Source organism: Columba livia, unplaced genomic scaffold (assembly GCF_036013475.1).
Source record: "Columba livia isolate bColLiv1 breed racing homer unplaced genomic scaffold, bColLiv1.pat.W.v2 Scaffold_153, whole genome shotgun sequence".
Lineage (NCBI taxonomy): Eukaryota > Metazoa > Chordata > Aves > Columbiformes > Columbidae > Columba > Columba livia.
This window is the reverse complement of record NW_027043049.1, coordinates 553611-571954: the sequence shown is the minus strand read 5'-3', so window position 1 is coordinate 571954 and position 18344 is coordinate 553611. Positions and strand designations below refer to the sequence as shown.

The 18344-nt window shown below is 59.6% G+C and overlaps 2 long non-coding RNA genes across 8 annotated transcripts; both read left to right on the top strand.

The window, feature by feature from the left end:
- The first annotated feature begins 6956 nt into the window (after positions 1–6956).
- On the top strand, positions 6957–8280 carry LOC135577855 (uncharacterized). Its single transcript, XR_010469380.1, has 3 exons — positions 6957–7208; positions 7464–7526; positions 7614–8280. It is a non-coding gene; the product is annotated as an uncharacterized LOC135577855 (long non-coding RNA).
- Positions 8281–10306: 2026 nt separating this feature from the next.
- LOC135577835 (uncharacterized) lies at positions 10307–16286 on the top strand. 7 transcript variants are annotated; one of them, XR_010469377.1, is made up of 3 exons: positions 10307–10462; positions 13970–14042; positions 14807–16286. It is a non-coding gene; the product is annotated as an uncharacterized LOC135577835 (long non-coding RNA). The 7 variants fall into 7 exon arrangements; XR_010469372.1 differs by having other exon boundaries at positions 10320–10462; positions 12586–14042; XR_010469375.1 differs by lacking the exon at positions 10307–10462 and adding an exon at positions 10469–13306 and having other exon boundaries at positions 13779–14042.
- The last annotated feature ends 2058 nt before the right edge of the window (positions 16287–18344 follow it).

Below are 18344 nucleotides of genomic sequence, written 5' to 3'. Positions count from 1 at the left end.
TTTCCGCAACATCCCCATAGATGGATGCTCCTGGAGCAAGGAGATGGCACTGAGTGTGTCTGTGACATCCCCACCATGCACCAGCCGCTGGGGAAATGGAGCGGTGCAGCAGGCTGTTCAAGACTGTGCTCAGAGCAATGGGTGGTGAACTTCTAGAAACTGGGATGGAAATTTAGCAGCCATGTGCCCAGGGCTGAGCTGGCCTGAGCCTCCCAAGGGGACCTCCTGACCCTCCCCGCCCAGGCACAGGGTCACAGTGGGGCCCTTTGTGACCTCACTTGGTGACACCCACTGCCCCGCATGTGATCGGTGCAGCTGCAGCCCCAGCCCACACTGTCCGACAGGACGGTGACAGGACAGGGTGCGAGCACGGAGCTGGCGAGAGCCCCGAGCGTAGCCCACGTCTGTCAGAGAACCAGAGAATCTTCTTGGTTGGAAGTGACCCTTAAGATCACAGAGTCCATCCACAGCCCAGCTCTAGCTGCCCCCGGCAGACTTGGAGCAAGAGGCTCCTGAGCTCACGTCTTTCCCCGACGAGGAGCACACGGGCGCATCCCACACCCTTCACCGCTGCCTCTGGCAGAGCTGCAATACCGAGGCATTTTGACAAAGCGTCCGCCTTCCCCATTTTTCGTCCTTCCCTTTGACTGAAAAATGGCAGGAAGACCCCCCATCCGCCCTAGGCTGGCCTGGCAGGAGGGACCCCCCAGCCGCCCCCGGGTGGCCTGGCAGGAGGAGGTTGGGGCTCCCCAGGAGGTCACATCTCCACCGCAGCCCAACCAGCTGGATGTGGCGCAGCCACCACAGATCGGTGAGTGAGGGGCCCTGGTTGTTGGGCAGGGTGGGGCCCAGCGATCGCTCCCCGCTCGACACCAGGGTCACGGTTCCCCACACGCTGGCAGGGGATTCCATGGGTGGGGATTATGCTGCCTGAAGCCCAGGGCTGCTCGGAGCTGGGAGCCGGCCCCAGCACAGCCTCTGCGGGCAGAGGGGACCCAGCTCCTGCTGCAGGGCACGGGCAGCGAGAGGCAGCTGGGCGGGCAGGAGGCAGCCGTGCTGCGGGACGGGGACCTTTCCTGCCCGTCTGAAGCGAGTTCCTCACCCGCTGCACTGGGCGCTTTCCCCGTCCTGCCTGGCTCCAGCATCGCAGCCCGTCTGCCGGGCACCCTGCAGCCCTGACACGCACGGGGAGACTGTGCCGGGGCAGCGGGCACTGGGATGGACATGGGGCAGAGCTCCTTCCTCTGCTCTGTCCTGCCTGCAAACCCTCTCTGCAGCCCTCCCTGCTCTCCTCCTTTATTAGATGCCGATGCGTTACCTGTGAACGCATTTCTAAGCGGATACATGGACTCCATTGTGTCCTTTCTTGGCAGCCCAGAAAAGGTAACCATGGTCGTTTGGAAGGTGGCTGAGCCGGTGTCTGCTGACAGGGGCTCTGCTGCGGGTGCTGGAGGATGCTGGCTGGGCAGAGCTGCTGCTCCCAGGTCTCTAATGGGCACTGCACCCCCATGCTGCGGTGCCGCTGGCCGCGTGTCCCCATCTCACGCTCCCTGTTGGCCTCTCTGCTCCCTGGCTGCCAGGAGGAGAGCCACAAGATCGGGTTTCTCATGGACATCCGTGACCTGTGCGACACCAGCAGGCGCCAGCGCTCCCCAAGGGGCCTAGATGTCTTCTGCCAGAGATACGAGCTGGCAGAGAATATCAAGGTGAGGGGATACCCGGCGGCTCTGGGGAAGGGGTCGAGGACTCCGGCACCGGCACCCTGTGAGGACAGCGCTGGGCAGGGCCGGGGGCTGGCGGCGCTGGGTGCTGGCAGCTGCAGGTCCCATCCCGGCTGTGCTCTGCAGGTGCTGCTGGAAGAGGAGCCCAGGGACCAACTGCGCACGGCGCTGCGGCAGATCGCCATGCGTGCCATTGCCGAACTGAGGTACCTGCCCATCCCTCCCGGGGATGCCTGCACGAGGCCTCGAGGCGCTGCTCCAGGTACCAGCGTGCGGCTGGCTGCTCTCTCTCTTTGCAGCGCAGTGGAGAGGGTGCTGGAGGGCAAGGAGACAAGGCTGCTCCAAGCCTGCTTCTCCAGTGTCTTCTCGCTTCCACCAGAAGTGGAGGACATGGACCGTTACCTCTACTTAGAAGTAAGTGCTGCGTGAGCTACAGGAGCCCCCGGTCCCTCTGTCTGCTCCCCAACCACCCCGTGCCGTGATATAACCAGAGATCCAAGGCAGGGCAGGGTCTCAGCTCTGCTGTCCCACCCTCATCCCTTCGTCCCCTGCCTGTGGGCCCGGCCACGTCCAGTTTCGCAGGTTGCTCTGCCCAGAGCAGGTTATTTGCCCCTGGGTCTCTCCCAGGCACAGCGCAGCAGCGCGGGAGTCGTCCCTCGGTGCTGGGAGTTCACATCAGTCTCCTGGGAGTGAGAGGGGTGGCAGAAAACACGACCACAACCCGTTGTGTTCTTGCAGACCATGCGGTCCATGGACAACATGCTGCAGGCGTTGCTCCTCAACTCTCGTGCCTCCAGAGTCAGCGAGCTGCTGCAGAATATCTTCCAGGTCTGGGTGTGCGAAGTTTGGGCTTCGCAAGGGCTGTTCCTCACCCTGGGGATGGGGTGTCCACGCTGGAGGTGACAGTCCCACCCCGTGCCGTGCAGAGAGCGCTGCCGGGAGGGTGCCCACCTCCCCGGGGAGCCAGGGGCTGCCCGCCAGGCTTTTCCGCAGCACAGTGGCCGCAGAGGGTGGCATCTGCCTTCCTGCCTGGCCACAGGGCTGGCCTGGGGCATGTGCCCCAAGCCTGCCAGGGACCCCAGGGCAAGAGCCTCGCTACAGGCTTTGGTCGAGTCCTGGGGAACCCTCAATGGAGCGGGCCAGTCCAGCCCAGGAGTTGAGCGGTGCTGCTTCTGCTGGAGCGGTGGCTGCTCCCAGGGCTCACCAGCAGCTTCTCTCTCCCCAGATGCTCTTGACTCTGAGCAGCTCCGAGAGAGAACATGTGCGGCAGAGGGCCGTGGGGAGGATTGAGGGGCTGAGCTTCGTGTTGGCTGAGAATCCCACACTGGGGGTAAGGAGCCAGGCACCCTCCGGCCAGAGCGTCTGCCCATCCCTGCACCCCAGAGCAGCCTGCAGCTCTCCCCACGCGGGGCTGTTGCCCACCCAGCTGCTTTGGGAGCTGTGAGCGGCACGGCCCTGGACAGTCCTGCCTGCCCACGGAGCCCTGGACACGCGCTTGGCTTCAGGGCTCTGGCACCATCTGCCTGCCCTCAACCCTCCTGCTGTTCTGTCTCCCTCGCCCAGGCCTGGTGCCGCTCTAGGACAGACATACACGGCCCTGTCAGCTATAGAGACATCCAGATCCCAGAGCTGGGACAGCTGCTGGGGCATCTCCTCCTTTCCCAACATTCCTGGGGAGAGGAAAGAACTCTGGCTCGAGATGCAGTGCAGCACCTCGCTGTCTTCTTGGCTGGACAAAACAGTAAGAGAAGTTGTGCTGGGCTCGATCCCTCTACACACAGACATCTCCCGATGGGTCTGCTCCTGTTCCTCACCTCCTTTGTCCTTTCCAGCTGCTTCCCGTAGCATCCCAGCTGCCATTTTGCTGCAGCAGCTGAGCGCTCTCCCAAAGTCTGGGATCTGTTCTCTGCTGCTCTCCTTCCTCCCTCCTTTCGGGATCCTGAAGCCCGCTGTTCTGTGGTTCCCAGACCCAAACATACAGCTGATTGCCATGACGCATAGCCATGGTTTTCCTGCCAGTGAAGAGCAGGTCTATCTCTGAGTCCTCCTGGCTAGAGCTTCCAGTGCTTGGAGCAAGAAGCTGTTCCTGATGCCCTCCAGAATTCTCCTTGACCACTTATGCCCTGCCATTGTGAGGGCAGATCTCGGGGTGCTTTGGGAAGCTTGCTGACAAAGCTGCTGTGCTTTGCTGAGTTCTCTCTGTTTCCCCGCTGTTTAGACAGGAGGAATCAAGCACAACAGCCCCACTTGGAAGATCCCGACAGCTCCTCTGAGGACTGGCTAAAACCCGACATCATGGTAAAGAGCTCCTGCTGGCACTCTTGTTGGTGGCACCAGCAGGGGACTCGTGTGAGCAAAGGCCTCCACAACCAGGGGGCTGGCATGTCCCTGCTGAGAGGGTTCCTGCTGTCCCCGAGCAGGGACGATGCGAGGGCTGCTCTCCAGTGTCCCAGCAGCAGCCCCAGCCCTGCTGGCCACCAGCAAGCCCTGGTTCACGGCAGGACCAGCACCCTGTGCCCAGGACCCCAACCCTCCCCCCTCTCCCCGGGCCTCTCTTCTCATCTTCCCATGCAGTCACTGCCCCCCTGCTGCCAGCTTTGCTGCGGGCACTGCCGCAGCACCGCCGGGCGTCTCTGCAGGGCTGCTGGCACTGCCCGGCTACGCAGCAGCACCGGGGCACTCGGTGTGACTTGTCTTCGCTGCCTCCCTTCCTCCCTTAGCTCTTTGAAGAATACCTCCAGCCTTCCGAGAGGACAGACATGGTCCTGGTGTTCATCGAGGCGATGAGCGACTCCAGCACCTTTGACAAGGAGGTGGCCAGAAACATGCTGGACATGGTCATGGGAAACTGCGATTTCTGGCTGGTGGATGTAAGTGGCCTTTGGCTGGATTGTCCTGCCCTTCGGCCCTGTCAGGCCTTGTTCCTCCCTCCATCCATCTCTTCCTCTCAAATCCCAGTAAAGTGAAGCCACCTGAAGGCGGCAGAGAGGGATGGGAAGGACAGCTGAGGAAATGGCTGCACTCCAGTGGCAGCGCCATCCTCACCTGTGTCCCCTCCAGGTGCCAAAGATCACGAGCAGCATCTATAAAACCCTGGAGCGCATCAACACGGCACCAGCCCGGCAGAGTGTGGAGTCCCTAATTGTCCCCTTGGCTGACAAGTGCCCTGGGGAGGTGGTGTCGACGCTGCTGACAATCGCACCACCAGGAGACAGGTACAGGCCCCAAAAGCCATGACGGCTTGTTCCCTGTGGGGAGAGGGGCCCAGAGATGCTCTGGCTGCCAGCACCAAGGGATCCTGCAGGACACCCCCGAGGAGCAGGACCCTCCATCCCACCACGCTTTCCAGCGCTGGGGGTCAGCCAGGCCCGCAGCAGCCACAGCTGAGCAAGCCAGCCCAGAGCCCCCCACTGCGCTCCTGCCAGCCCCACGGGAGCACCAGCTCAGCCTCTGCTGCTGCCCAGGGCATCCCAAGCGTCCTGCAGCGCGGAGCCAGACACGCTGCTGTGGCCCAGGCTGCCCTGCTGACAGAGCGCTCTCTTGCAGCACTGCCCTGGCACTGTGGGAGGTGATGTTCTCCGTGCCCCACACCCTGCAGAACGTGCTGAAGGAGCTGCTCATCCAACTGCAGGACCGGCACTATAGGGTCTTATATACACACTGGGTGGACACCGCCATCCTTCGCTTGGCTGTGAGTTACTGGAAGAAGCTCCTGGTGCCCCAGGAGCTGCACGGTGCCAGGAGCCCCAGCAGCTCTGCCACTCTGAGCAGCTCTGCTCACTGCTGGCTTGCTTTCAGATACTGGCCAGCAGTGACCTGCAAGATGAGGAGTTTGCTCCAATGTACCTAGTCATGAGGTTTCTGAGGCAACGAAGCCTGGGGGCTGCCTGGAGAGCTCTCCAGGCATCGACCTGGTCCCAAGACGGAAACTCTCTTCTTCATATAGGCCAGAAAAATGACGGTCATGCTGCCAGACCTGATGTGGGTCCTGCAGTACGGCAATAAGGCCATCAAGATCAAGGCTCTGGTGGTCTTCAGAAACGTGATGGCTCAGCTGGAGAGGGAGAAGGCCAGTCCCACCGCTGTGCAGCTGGCAGAATTTCTCCTGCCCTTCTTTGATGACGTAAGGCTGATGTATAAGGCTGATGTATAAGGCTGATGTATAAGCCTGATGTATAAGCCTGAGCCCCGCGGGTGGGCACTGGACAATGACAGCTGCCCTTCAGCCCAGCCACTCAAAGCAGGGGCTTCTCCTCTGCTTTCTCCCCGGGGCTCTTGTGGGATGGTTTCTGTGTTCTGCAGCCCAGCCCAGCTTCTCCCTGCCCGCTGCTCCCACAGCTCCTCCCCACCATGGCTGCTGAGGCTGCTGGGGGTGCTGGCTGGCTGGGAGAGCACTTTGAGGCACAGGCACTGCCTGAGCAAGTCTCACGAGTGGCCTTTCATGGACCCAGGGCCGCAGATCTGGCCACAACTGCAGTGTGCACAATGCCGCCCTGGAGCGTCTCCCCTCCCATCAGCCATGCAGGAGCTTCTGCTCCCCGTGGGCAGAGAGCTGCTGGTGCTCAGGTCCTACTGTGCTGCTCCCTCCCAGGAGCTGAGCCAGCTGAGAGAGAGCTCCATCAGCCTCTTCAGAGACCTGATGAAGATGGTGGTGGGGAACGACAAGAGGGAGATGAAGAACACGGTGCGACATGGCCTGCTCCCTCTCTTCTTCCGCATGAGTGACCAAGTGCAGAGCGTGGCCAAGGTACAGATTTCAAAGCCGAGCAGCGATGCAGGGAAGAGACCCCTGGGCTTTTGGGCCAGGGCATGTCCCCGCTCCCTAAGGGCAGAATCGCCCCAGGAACAAAGCCCAGAGCAGGGGGACACCAGGTCTCCTGCCCCAACCGTGGTGCCATCTCCCCGCTTCTGCTGTTCCGTAGGTCGCCAGGGAAGCCCTCCTCGGTGCAGCAGAGCTCCTCAAGTGGAAACAGCTCCAACACCTGGTGCAGACACAGCAGGCATGGAGGATTGGAGAGTGCTTGGTGAGGACAACCCCCAAGGCCCAGGGCCCAGGCTGGATGGGGCTGCCCCACATGTCTGTGCTGTGGGCTCTGCAGATGTGCCTCCCCTGTCCTGCTGCAGCCCCGAGCTGCATCCTTGTTCCCTGTGCTCAAGAACAGAGCCCCCAGGGCTCTTCCCTCTGCCCCGCAGCCAGCGGGAGGGAGGGCTCTCAGCACCCCTGGGACCCCTCGGCCTGTGTCTCTCTCTCAGCCCCACGGGGCTCCTGGCTGGAACACGGGAATGGCCGGAGGGGAAGGGGAGCGTGGGTTCATGGGAGGAGAGACTGATCCAGCCAAGTGGGGAGGGACAGTGACGTGCTCACACCCTTGTGCTCTCTCCAGCTGGAGCGGGACAGGAGCAGAGCTCAAGAGCTCTTGAGTCAGAGCCTGCCGTACCTGAGGGACGCTCAGGCCAGCTTGCGAGAGGCGGCCGTGAGGTTCATCGGTGAGTCACAGCCCCCGGGTCCCTCTTTCGGCAGCCTGGCCCCAGTCCCCGCCGCTGCCCTGGCACAAGGAGCAGCCCTGTGGCTGCCAGAGCCCCGGCTGCCCCGGGCAGGGCCTTGGTCTCCCCTCCCAGCCCTGCCCACGCAGGTGGCCTTGGTGGCCGCCTTGCCCGGTGCCACCATCTCGGCTCCTGCTCTCCCCTGGGCTCAGCCCTGGTGAGGGGAGGGAGCAGGGGCTGACGGAACTCTGTGCCCAGGGCTGGCTGCGCGGCCCCTGAGGGACCGAAGGGAGGAGGAGGAGCTGGCTGAGATCTGCAGCGGTGAGTAGGGAGCGTGGTCGGGAGGGGATGCCCGGGGGTCTCTGCAGACATGGGAGCTCATCTGGGTTCTGCTTCTTTCCCTTGCAGCCCTTCAGCCCTTGGAGTGGGACAGCGAACCCTCCATCTGCTCCCTGGCAGCCCAGACCATCCGCATCCTGGGCAACCCAAGGGAGCAGCCACGATCGCGATGGACCCTGCGAGCCCTGTGCTGCTGGCCCCGCTAAGCCCGGCGGAGGTGCAGCTCTTCTCGGGAGGAGGGCTGGATTTAATAAAGCTGGAGGAGAATGCCAAAGCCCTGGTGTCCTTCAGCTGTGCAGCGCCCTGAGCGTGCTGAGCAGACGGTGTCGTTCCTGGGCTCTCCCGCTGCCGCAGGACGTCTGTCCCTCAGCACAGCCCGGTTCCAGGCGCAGTTACGGTGCCGGCGGGCGGGCGCTCGCGGGCCCCAGGCCCTGCCCTGCAGGGGTACGCAGGGGAGGCAGATGGCCGTGCGGCACGGCAGGCACGGGGGCAGCAAAGACACGCAGTTTTACAGCAGGGCTGGTCCCAGCGCCCCAGGAGCTGTTTCCCACTGGTTTGCCCTCAGCTCCCGCCATCCCCAGAGGGTTTCCACAGCGCCGTCTCAGCGAGCGAGACCCTCTGCTCCGGGCTGCCCGGCCTCGTCTCTCACGCTGCCCTCCCCTCCTCGCCAGCAGCTGCCGCCCGGCGCTTTCACCCTGTCCTGGAGCCGCTTTCCCAGCGGCACTGCCGGGCTGAGCCGGGGCAGTGCGGGTTCACAGAGTCACAGGACGGTTTGGGTTGGAAGGGACCGTCAAAGCTCATCCAGTGCCCCCCCGCTGTGTGGGAACTGCGGAAGAACCGACGCCCTTACGTTCCTTTAACTCTAGAGTGGCAGTCTGGGGGATTTTGAATGCATTAGCTCTGGTGGATACGGGGGCTGAGGTCACAGTTTTACATGGTGACATTAAGAACAAAGATGCTACATCACAGATTTGTGGTTGGGGGGACATCTGAGCCCTGCTCTCCAAGCTGCTGTTCCCCTCACAATTGCAAATCCCAAGCCATTTACTGGAACAGTGTTGGTTGCCCCAGTTCAAGAATACATCCTGGGTATTGATGTCCTAGCAGGGCAGACGGTTGGAACCATCAATGGTCGTTTTGCTTTCGGCTCTCTGCGCACAACCCCCCCGTGACACCGCTGACCGCAGCCCAGGACCTCGGCGCCCCGACCGAGGGTCTCTCCAGCACCCCGGGTGAGGCTTCCACGCGCTGCGGGTGGGAAGGGACTTGCCGGGGGAAGCTGCGCTTGTACCAGTGTCTCCGGAGACTCGGGATGCTCCTGGGGCTGGTTTAGTGCCCCTGTGTGTAAACCTCAGGTGTGAATTGGCCTCCGCGTCCTGCGCAGGGGCTCAGCGGAGCTCTCTGAGCCAGGGCAGTGCCCGCAGGGGGCAGGAGGGGAGAGGCCGGTGGGCTAAAGCCCGTTTGCCCTGGCTTTGCGGTGTCCCCGTCCTGTGCCGCCAGGTCCCCGCTGGGTCTTTCCCCAGGCAGGGACGCCCTTGGAGGCTTCCCCTGCGGGTCTTGCTCAGACTGCGAGGCTCTGGGCTCTGCAGGAGCACGGGGAGGGGTCCCCTTCATGGGGACAGGGCACGGGGGAGGCTTTGGGATGCTTCTCTCGCTGGTGAGCAACACCCTGGACTGTGGCCCTGTTTCTGCGGCACTTTCTGGGATCATTCCCACGCATCCTTCCCCTCTTCTCAGGGGGATGATTACTTAGAAAAGGAGAAGATCTTCTTGGAGTCCCTGAAGAAAGCGCCATACAACACTTCACGTCTGTCAGCATCCCGTCCGTCCTTCTGCCCTTCTCTGGACCACGATTCCTTTGAGGTTACGCAGTTATTTCTGGAGATGCCGAGGAAAGGGCCCTACTGCACTTCACCTGTCCCAGCGTCCCGGCCGTCCTCCCTACCCTGACCAGCATTTCTTAGAGGCTTTCTTAGAGAAATGGGTTTAAAAGCCCAAGTCTCTTTCGCCTTGTGTTCCCTCCCCTGAGAGGCCCCCAGCCTGGGCTGTTTCTTTGCTGTACCTTTTAAGCTGTATTTCATCCTATAATTAAAGTCTATTTTTAAAGCGCAAATGCCTGAGTCTCCGATACATGGAACCTGGGGTCAAGAACATTTCTGTGACAGTTGTGCCCATGAATCCGCGTGTGGCGCTACTTTGCTGATGGAGCTGGGAGGGAAATACTCGTCCTCTGGAGCCGAAAAGCCACAGGCGGCGGCTGGAGAAACGGCCAGTTTGACCTGGAAGGACGAAGCCAGAACTGAGGGCAGAAATGAGTTGCCCCAGGTCCTTGGGTCTGGAGGCTGTTCCGGGATGTTCTTCTGGTTCTCAAAGGCCATGTCCAGCACACAACGGTCCCCAGGGCGGTGTCCAGGCTGGTTCCTCCCCGTGCGTGCCCTGGGTGATCTGCTCTGTGACCCTGCAGGAGCAGGGGTTGCACTGGGGCTCTGCAGAGGTCCCTTCAGCCCCACCAGGCTGGGATTGGGTGACTCTGTGACCCTGCACTGCGGGTCCCAGCACCCCCAGGATGTTCCACAGCCCACAGGAACTGCAGCTTGTCCTTTTCGGGCCGGTTTCTGAAAACCCCTGGCTCTTGTGCTGGGCTGCACCTCCCGTCCGGGCACCCCGGGCTGACAGCGGGGCCGCTCCGGTCCCTCCCGCGGGCTCTGCCCGCTCGGAGCAGCAAGGCCGGCGGTGGGGAGGGGTTCCCGGAGGGCAGAGCCCGTCCCGCGGGGCTGCGGGGACGTTTCTAGGCAGGCTCCGCGCTCAACAGCCCCGTTGCTACGGCTGCGGGGCCTTCCAGGCCGGACCCCGCGCGGCGCGGCCCCTGTCGCCATGGGAACGGGCCCTTCCGGAGCGGGCGGCGATCGGCACGGCCGGTGAGTCCCGGGCCGGGAGCCCCGGTTCCCCCGGGCGGGCAGCGGGAGCCGCTTGGGGCGTGCGGGGAGAGCGCTCGGGCGGCGGAATTGCTGGCGTGGCCGGCTCGGGGGGGCGGGGGCGGCTCCGGCTCTTCGCGGGCTCTCTCGGCCCCGTCTCTTGCGCTCTGGAGAAAGCGGGAACTCTCTGGAAACGAGGAGACCGACTGAGCAGCAGAGGCAGTGCTGCTGTTGGGCGGCATTCTTTATTTCATCAGCGCTGGGCAGCACTGGTAGAGACTTACATCTGGGCAGGAACAAGCCCAGGTTCCAGTCTGAGCTGGGGAAGGACCTGTTGGAGAGCAGTGTAGGGAAAGGGACCTGGGGGTGCTGAGGACAGCAGGGTGACCATGAGCCAGCACTGGCCCTTGTGGCCAGGAAGCCAATGGGACCTGGGGGGGCTAGAAGGGGGTGGTCAGTAGGCCAGAGAGGTTCTCCTGCCCCTCTGCTCTGCCCTGGGGAGACCACACCTGGAATATTGTGTCCAGCTGTGGCCCCTCAGTTCCAGCAGGACAGGGAACTGCTGGAGAGAGTCCAGCGCAGCCACCAAGATGCTGGAGGGAGTGGAGCATCTCCCGTGTGAGGAAAGGCTGAGGGAGCTGGGGCTCTGGAGCTGGACAAGAGGAGACTGAGGGGGGACTCATTCCTGGGGATCAAGATGGAAAGGGGCAGTGTCAGGAGGATGGAGCCAGGCTCTTCTGGTGACAACCAGGGACAGGACAAGGGGCAATGGGTGCAAACTGGAACACAGGAGGTTCCACTGAAAGAGGAGAAGCAACTTGTTCCTGGTGAGGGTGGCAGAGCCTGGCCCAGGCTGCCCAGGGGGTTGTGGAGTCTCCTTCTGTGCAGACATTCCAACCCCCTGGACACCTTCCTGTGTAACCTCATCTGGGTGTTCCTGCTCCATGGGGGGATTGCACTGGATGAGCTTTCCAGGGCCCTCAGGATCGCTGGCATTCTGTGATTCTGTGAATCATCCTCCCCTCGTTTTGCAGGTGCTCAGAAAGCATTTACCATGTCCTTGGTTAACGATGGGTGCGTCTGTTGTAAGTGAATCACAGTGTATATGAACTGAGCTGCTTCTCTCCACTCTCCATCCCCAGCTGTGCTCTCAGGCGGGCAGCCCCGCTGGGGCCGATGCCCAGTGAGGATCCTGATGTCGGCAACTTAGAAGCGCTGGAAAAATCCCGCAGTGTCAGTGGGTCCCTGAGGCTGGCGGAGAAGGAGCAGGGAGCCGCGCTGGGGGCAGACGGCCCGGCAGCACAGCAGCCCCAGCCGGGTCCTCGCCCAAGGGGCTGCGCCGTGCGGGGTTTGGAGGTCAAGGCAGCTGTTGCTGGGGCTGCGTTTTGCCCCAAACTGTGCTCTGGAGAGAGCTGATGAGGGGCTTTGGCACAAGGTTGGCCCTTTTCTGATGGAGAAGTTTGCAGAGTGCAAATGTTTCAGGGAACCGGATGGCAGTTCTGGGAGGAGGGAGGCTGGCCAGGACCTGCCAAGAGACCTGGAGCAGAGTAGAGGAGTGATTCCGTGGAACCATAGGATCATTTGATTGGAAAAGACCCTCAAGACCATTGAGTCCAACCATAACCCACCCCCAGCACTGGCCCGTGTCCTGAGAACCTCATGTCCGTCTGTCCAGCCCTCCAGGGCTGGTGACTCCAGCACTGCCCTGGGCAGCCTGTTCAATGCCCCACAGCCCTTTGGGGAAGAAATTGTTCCCACATCCAGCCTCAACCTCCCCTGGCGCAACTTGAGGCCGTTTCATCTTGTCCTAAACCCAGTAGTGTCAGAGGAACCAGAGCAGGAACCAGAGCTGTAGAGCACCTGCAGCAAATAACCCAGTTTGGCTGCAGAGAGCAGAGCTGCTCCTGGGCTGGGAAACCGCTGGGCCTGGGGTGCGATGAGCTGGGGGAGGAGGCGGCAGACGCGTGCAGGTGCCGAGGGAGGCAGAGGTGGTAGATTCGAGTCTCTGCTGGCTTGGAGTTTGTGTCTCTTTCACAGCCACTCTAACGCTCTGCAGGCGCTTTGTGTTTGGGTATTTTGGGTATTGGAATTTATCAGGTATGTGGTTTTTTCTCCCCTGTCTGAAGAGCCAAAGAACAACATCAGCCTGCTGCGTGAGAAGCTGCTGCGGGCAAAGGAAATCAAGGCAAGAAAGAAGACCCCGAGGGAGAACCGCCAGAACCTCCTGTATCCAAACGAGCGTGGTCAGCAGGACAAGGGCAGTGACCCTTCCCCTGTGCTCTGCATTGGGGAGGCCACACCTGGAGTGTTGTGTTCAGTTCTGGGCCCCTCAGCTCAGGAAAGAGATTGAAGTGCTGGAGCGGGTCCAGAGAAGAGCAACAAGACTGGGGAAGGGACTGAACACAAGACCCATGGGGAGAGGCTGAGGGAGCTGGGCTTGTTTAGTCTGGAGAAGAGGAGGCTTAGAGCTGAGCTCAGCACTCTCTAGAACTACCTGAAGGGCAGTTCTAGCCAGGGGGGGATTGGTCTCTTCTCCCTGGCATCAGCAATAGGACAAGGGGCCATGGGCTTCAACTCTGCCAGGGGAAATTGAGGCTGGAGATTAGGAAGCAATTCTTTGCAGAGAGAGTGATCAGGCATTGGAATGGCTGCCCAGGGAGGTGCTGGACTCACCGGCCCTGGAGGGTTTTAAGCTGAGATTGGACAAAGCGCTTAGTGCCATGATCTAGTGAACGGACTGGAGTTGGACCAAGGGCTGGACTGGATGATCTCTGAGGGCTTTTCCAACCCAGTCCATTCTGTGATTCTGTAATGCCGAGCTGGAAAGAGCAGCGTGGCTCCGGACAGGTGTGTGCCCCGCCACCCCCTCCCTGCCCCGCGCTGGGTCCCCCGGTGTCACCTCCAGCGTTTCCCTCTCCTCGCAGCGCTGATCCCCCTCGACGAGCTCAGAGCTGAGCGGGAGCAGAGCAGCGGCCCGTTCCACAAGCAGCGCGTGGCCGAGCACTGCGCGGTGTTTGGTGACTTGTTCCGAGGGGCCACGTTCCCCCCGGGTCACCTTGAGGGTGGCGTACAGCCAGGCAGACGAGCACGCCGTGCCGGTCTGCTATGGGAACATGGTGACTCCGTCAGAGGAGTGGGGGGTGCGGGGCACAGCCTTGGCCCCACGGGAAGCCTCGGTGGTTTCCTCAGACGCTCCCGATGGGCATTGTCTGCCCCGGGGGGTTTTGTTTAGAAGGGTATTTGCTCTGTGATGATCCAAACTTGTTTCTTGGACGTGATAAAGACAGAGCGTTGCAGCAGGACGGCTGTCTGTCAGCAGGCTGATGCTTCTGAAGGCTCTGGGCGCTCTCCGGTGGAGCCGGATGACTTGGTGTCGCGGCCATGCCTGGTCTGTGCTGGGTCCTGGCCGTGCCCGTGCCCGGTTCGTGTTCTTTGCCTTGGAAATCATGACCTGATCTTAATGGAACGTGTTGTTGCAGTGACAGACATTCTGTTTTGTGGCTCATTTAGGCTTCCAGTCCTCCCGCGGTGTCATCCCAGGCAGATAAAGGCTCCCTGCGGACTGTGCTGCTCACAAACCCAGGTGAGTAGCGGGTTCTTTACAAAGAACATGTTTAAACAGGATGGTTTCCCTCTGCTCTTGTTTGCTGCTGTTTCCGTTGGCTGCACGTGCAGAGACGATGCCGTATCATCTGAGTAGGGATGTGTTACATACGCAGGAAAGATTGTAGCCTCCCCAAAGCTCTAGCAGTTGAGAGATGAGACAGGACCGGTGTCGCAGTGTAGTGGAAGCAATTCCCTGGCTCCCGTCTTCTGTTTCCCCCCAGACTCCTCTCCCTCAGCAGTCTGCCTGGCAGGTGCGTTAGCTGCCACTGCTCGCTCTGGGAAACTGAGGCACAGTGAAGCAGCTGACCGAGAAGTCCCTTTAATCTTGGAATGACCTCTGTCGAGCTCTCATTTGAAGCTCAGTCCTATAAGAACGAGTTACTCTTCTGCTAGGAAAGGATTGCTGGGTTGTCTTGGGCTGCCCCGTTGGTTCAAAGCGGGTCTGGGGGTTCTCACTTTGGGGTTGGTGCAAACACCGGCCTCAGTTGTGCCAGGGGAGGTTCAGATTGGATAGCAGGAAACATTTCTTCCTGGAAAGGGCTGTAGAGTACTGGAACAGGCTGCCCAGGGCAGTGGTGGAGTCACCATCCCGGGAGGAGTTTAACAGACGTGTAGATGAGGTTCTTGTGGACAGGGGTTAGTGCCTGAGCTGGGTTATGGTTGGGCTCGATGATCTTGAGGGTCTCTTCCAACCCAAACGACTCTGTGATCCTGTCACGAAGTCGCCTTTCTCTGTTGCAGAAGGACGTTGAAGGGACGCGCACTCGGAGCACCCGCGCTGGCTGGAGTGAGTACCGCACGGCAGAGCCGCGCTGCTGGGCTCGGGGAAAGCCCCGGCGGAGCGGGCAGAAACTCCTTCAACAGCGCTCGGGAATACGGATTTGCTGAGATTTTCTGTGGTTCTCTGGTGCTCCTGCCAGTGCTGCTTCACGCCCATGTTCTGGGTCCTGCTAAAGACGCAGGAGATCAGGTGTTGCTGCTGTTTGGCTTTCAAAACGCTGAGTGTGAGGTTTTTTCCCAGTGAAAGCAGCCTCTGCTGTCTGTTTGCTTGTCAAACAGGGCGTAGGTTACGTCCCAACGGAGCCCAGAGTGATGTGTGATCCTGGGGGAATCTGCTGGCCCTGGGGGAGGGAAATGAACGGATATATAGTGCAGTAAACTTGTGTGTGTTCAGGACGAACATCCCAGGCAACGACATGCAGTGGGGTAAGGAGATCTGCCGCCACCTGCCCCCCTTCCCCGCCATGGGCACTGGCTGCCATCGCTTCATCTTCTGCCCTTCAAGCCAGAACCGCCCATCGACTCCAGCGAGGATGTTGGCGCAGGCCCTGGTCACTGGGGCTGTTGCTGGGCGGTTCACGCTCTCTTGGCCAGGCTGTTCTTGCGTGTTCTGGTGACAAGGTCGTGACTGCTGGAGGAGAGCAAGTTCCTTGGAGTCTGCAGGGTTGCTCAGGGCTGCTCTGAGTTTGTGTCGCCTGAAGCCGCAATCCCAGCCCTGCAAGCACTGTGCTGTCCTGTTGCTTTAAACCGGGCCGGTAAGAAAGTGGGTTTTTTCCTGCCTGGAGCAGGAATGTGCAGAGGGCTGGGGAAGCTGGGAGGAGTTTCAATGTGCCTTCCTTTTCCACCTCTGTTTTACAGACTCGGGGGTGCTGTGGGGAAGTAGTTGCCAGCCAGAGTGCTGCAAGAAACGGGAATCACCTCAGCTCTTGTGCTTGTGTCTTGTTTCCAGCCACAGGCTCGAGATGTGAACCTTGCGCACGTGTGACTTGTACAGAAAGCACGAGGATGCCGTGACCCCGGCAGGGCTGCCGTTCCAACAGTGTTTCGATGTTACATTCTATGGAAACGCCGTAGAACAAATTGTGGCTGCTGTTGTTTATCTGCTACAATTTCTGTAGCATTTTTAGACAATTTTCGAAGTCGACTCTCGTCAGGAATCCAGGATCTTGTGCTGACCTGCATGTTGCTCCTTCTGCACGTTGTCCTCGATTAATGCTGACCTGAGGGATTTATCTGCAGCACAACACGGTGTAGATACTAAATCAGGTCTGGAAGCCATCTCAGGAGATGGATTAGCTCGTCATTGCATCAAAAATAGAAGGAATGCTACTTCCTTGTTTCCTGTGCTTATGTAATAAGGCACATACGTGGTAGTAACAGAGCCCGTGGCCCCTGTACTTCATGTGCTTATAACAGAGTAAAAATAAATTGTTAAAATGAAGCTGGTTTCAGGTGTTCTGTTCTAATTACTTTTCCCTTTTGACTCTCTGTGTTTTCCGTTGTCACTGGAGCCCAACCCCACTCACTGTCCCGCGACTGGGGACTCCAGACAAGGGGGCACAGCCGCGGGGGCGGCTGCACAGCGGAACTCAGCGGACTTGGGAACCACGCAGCTGGGTGAGGATCAGACGCGTACAAAGCAACTTTGCTTCTTAAATGACGAGGACGATGTGCTTTGGTTTGGAAGACACCAGATTTGGAACGTTAAGGAAGCTGTAGCTCCCTTGGTGTTTCCTTCTCCCCGCAGTCGCATTTCTGGTTCTGTCTGTCCAGTTGTGCTCCTCTCCCGCACCAGGTGCTGATCGTGGGCTCAGGGTGGGGGGGGCAGGGAGGGCGGGGGGTCCGTGGGCTTCAATAAGTTTTGTTTGGGGTTTTTCAATCGCCTCTGTTGACACATCGTGTAACAACTGATTGCTGCAGTGCTAATGAATGAACAGGATACAGCATCCCAGATACAGCATCATAGATACAGCATCAGAGATACAGCATCCTAGATACAGCATCCTAGATACAGCATCCTAGACACAGCATCATAGATACAGCATCCTAGATACAGCATCATAGATACAGCATCCTAGATACAGCATCATAGATACAGCATCCCAGATACAGCATCTCAGATACAGCATCCCAGATACAGCATCCCAGATACAGCATCCTAGATACAGCATCCCAGATACAACATCCTAGATACAGCATCCTAGATACAGCATCCTAGATACAGCATCCCAGATACAGCATCATAGATACAGCATCCTAGATACAGCATCCTAGACACAGCATCATAGATACAGCATCCTAGATACAGCATCATAGATACAGCATCCCAGATACAGCATCTCAGATACAGCATCCCAGATACAGCATCCCAGATACAGCATCCTAGATACAGCATCCCAGATACAACATCCTAGATACAGCATCCTAGATACAGCATCCTAGATACAGCATCCCAGATACAGCATCATAGATACAGCATCCTAGATACAGCATCCTAGATACAGCATCCTAGATACAGCATCCCAGATACAGCATCCCAGATACAGCATCCTAGATACAGCATCCCAGATACAGCATCCTAGATACACCACTAGATACAGTAAGTTTTGTTTGGGGTTTTTCAATCGCCTCTGTTGACACGTCGTATAACAACTGATTGCTGCAGTGCTAATGAATGAACAGGAGGATGAGCAACAGACTGCAGAAACTGTTTGGGTTTTGGTTTATTGAAAAATTATGATTTAACTCAAAAGCAATAAGATCTTGCAGTGGTCTTCTAATACCTAGTGACAGCTTTTTAATGTACCGGTTTGGAACTTTGAGATGATTTTTGATATGAAGCGGCTGTTCCACTGTGGAATAGTGCAGGAGTAAACTCTTGCATTTCAGCATTCCTGGCAGATCTGCAGCTTGTTAAAGACCTCAGGCTGTTTGGTTTAATCAGACTTTTGCAGATCCCGCCTTCACTGGTCAAAGCACCGGCTGCCAATGTGTTTTCTGGTGTTGTCACTGCTTTCTGAGCAAAGACGGCAGAGGCAGCAGCTCTGCTGGTGGTGTCTGTTTGATTGAAACATGGGTATCTGCAGAACTTTAACCTGAAAGCTCAGAAAGCTGTGGTCGGTGGTATATCTGTGTAATGTTTGTAGATTCTTCTGCAGATGTTCTTATGCCAACGAGCACGGAACGTTTGTGAGTGTGACCTGCTGTGCAGTTAGAAGGAAGAAAGATGTGTGAGCTGCAGCAGCAGGAAGGCTGCAGCCGTGTAAGCCGGGGTGCAAACGGCACGAAACGGGCTGCAGCGGCGGAGCCCTCGGTCCCGGGCCGTCCCGGGCGGGCGCAGCCCGAGCGCTCCCGGCCCCGCTGCCGCTGACCCGCCGGGGCCGGGGCCGCGCTGCGGGCGGACAGCGCCGCTCTGCGGCCGCCGGCGGCTCCGGGCCGGGAGGGGGGGCGGGGCCCGGTGGCGGGCGCGGACGGGATTGGCTCCTGCGCGGGATGGGCG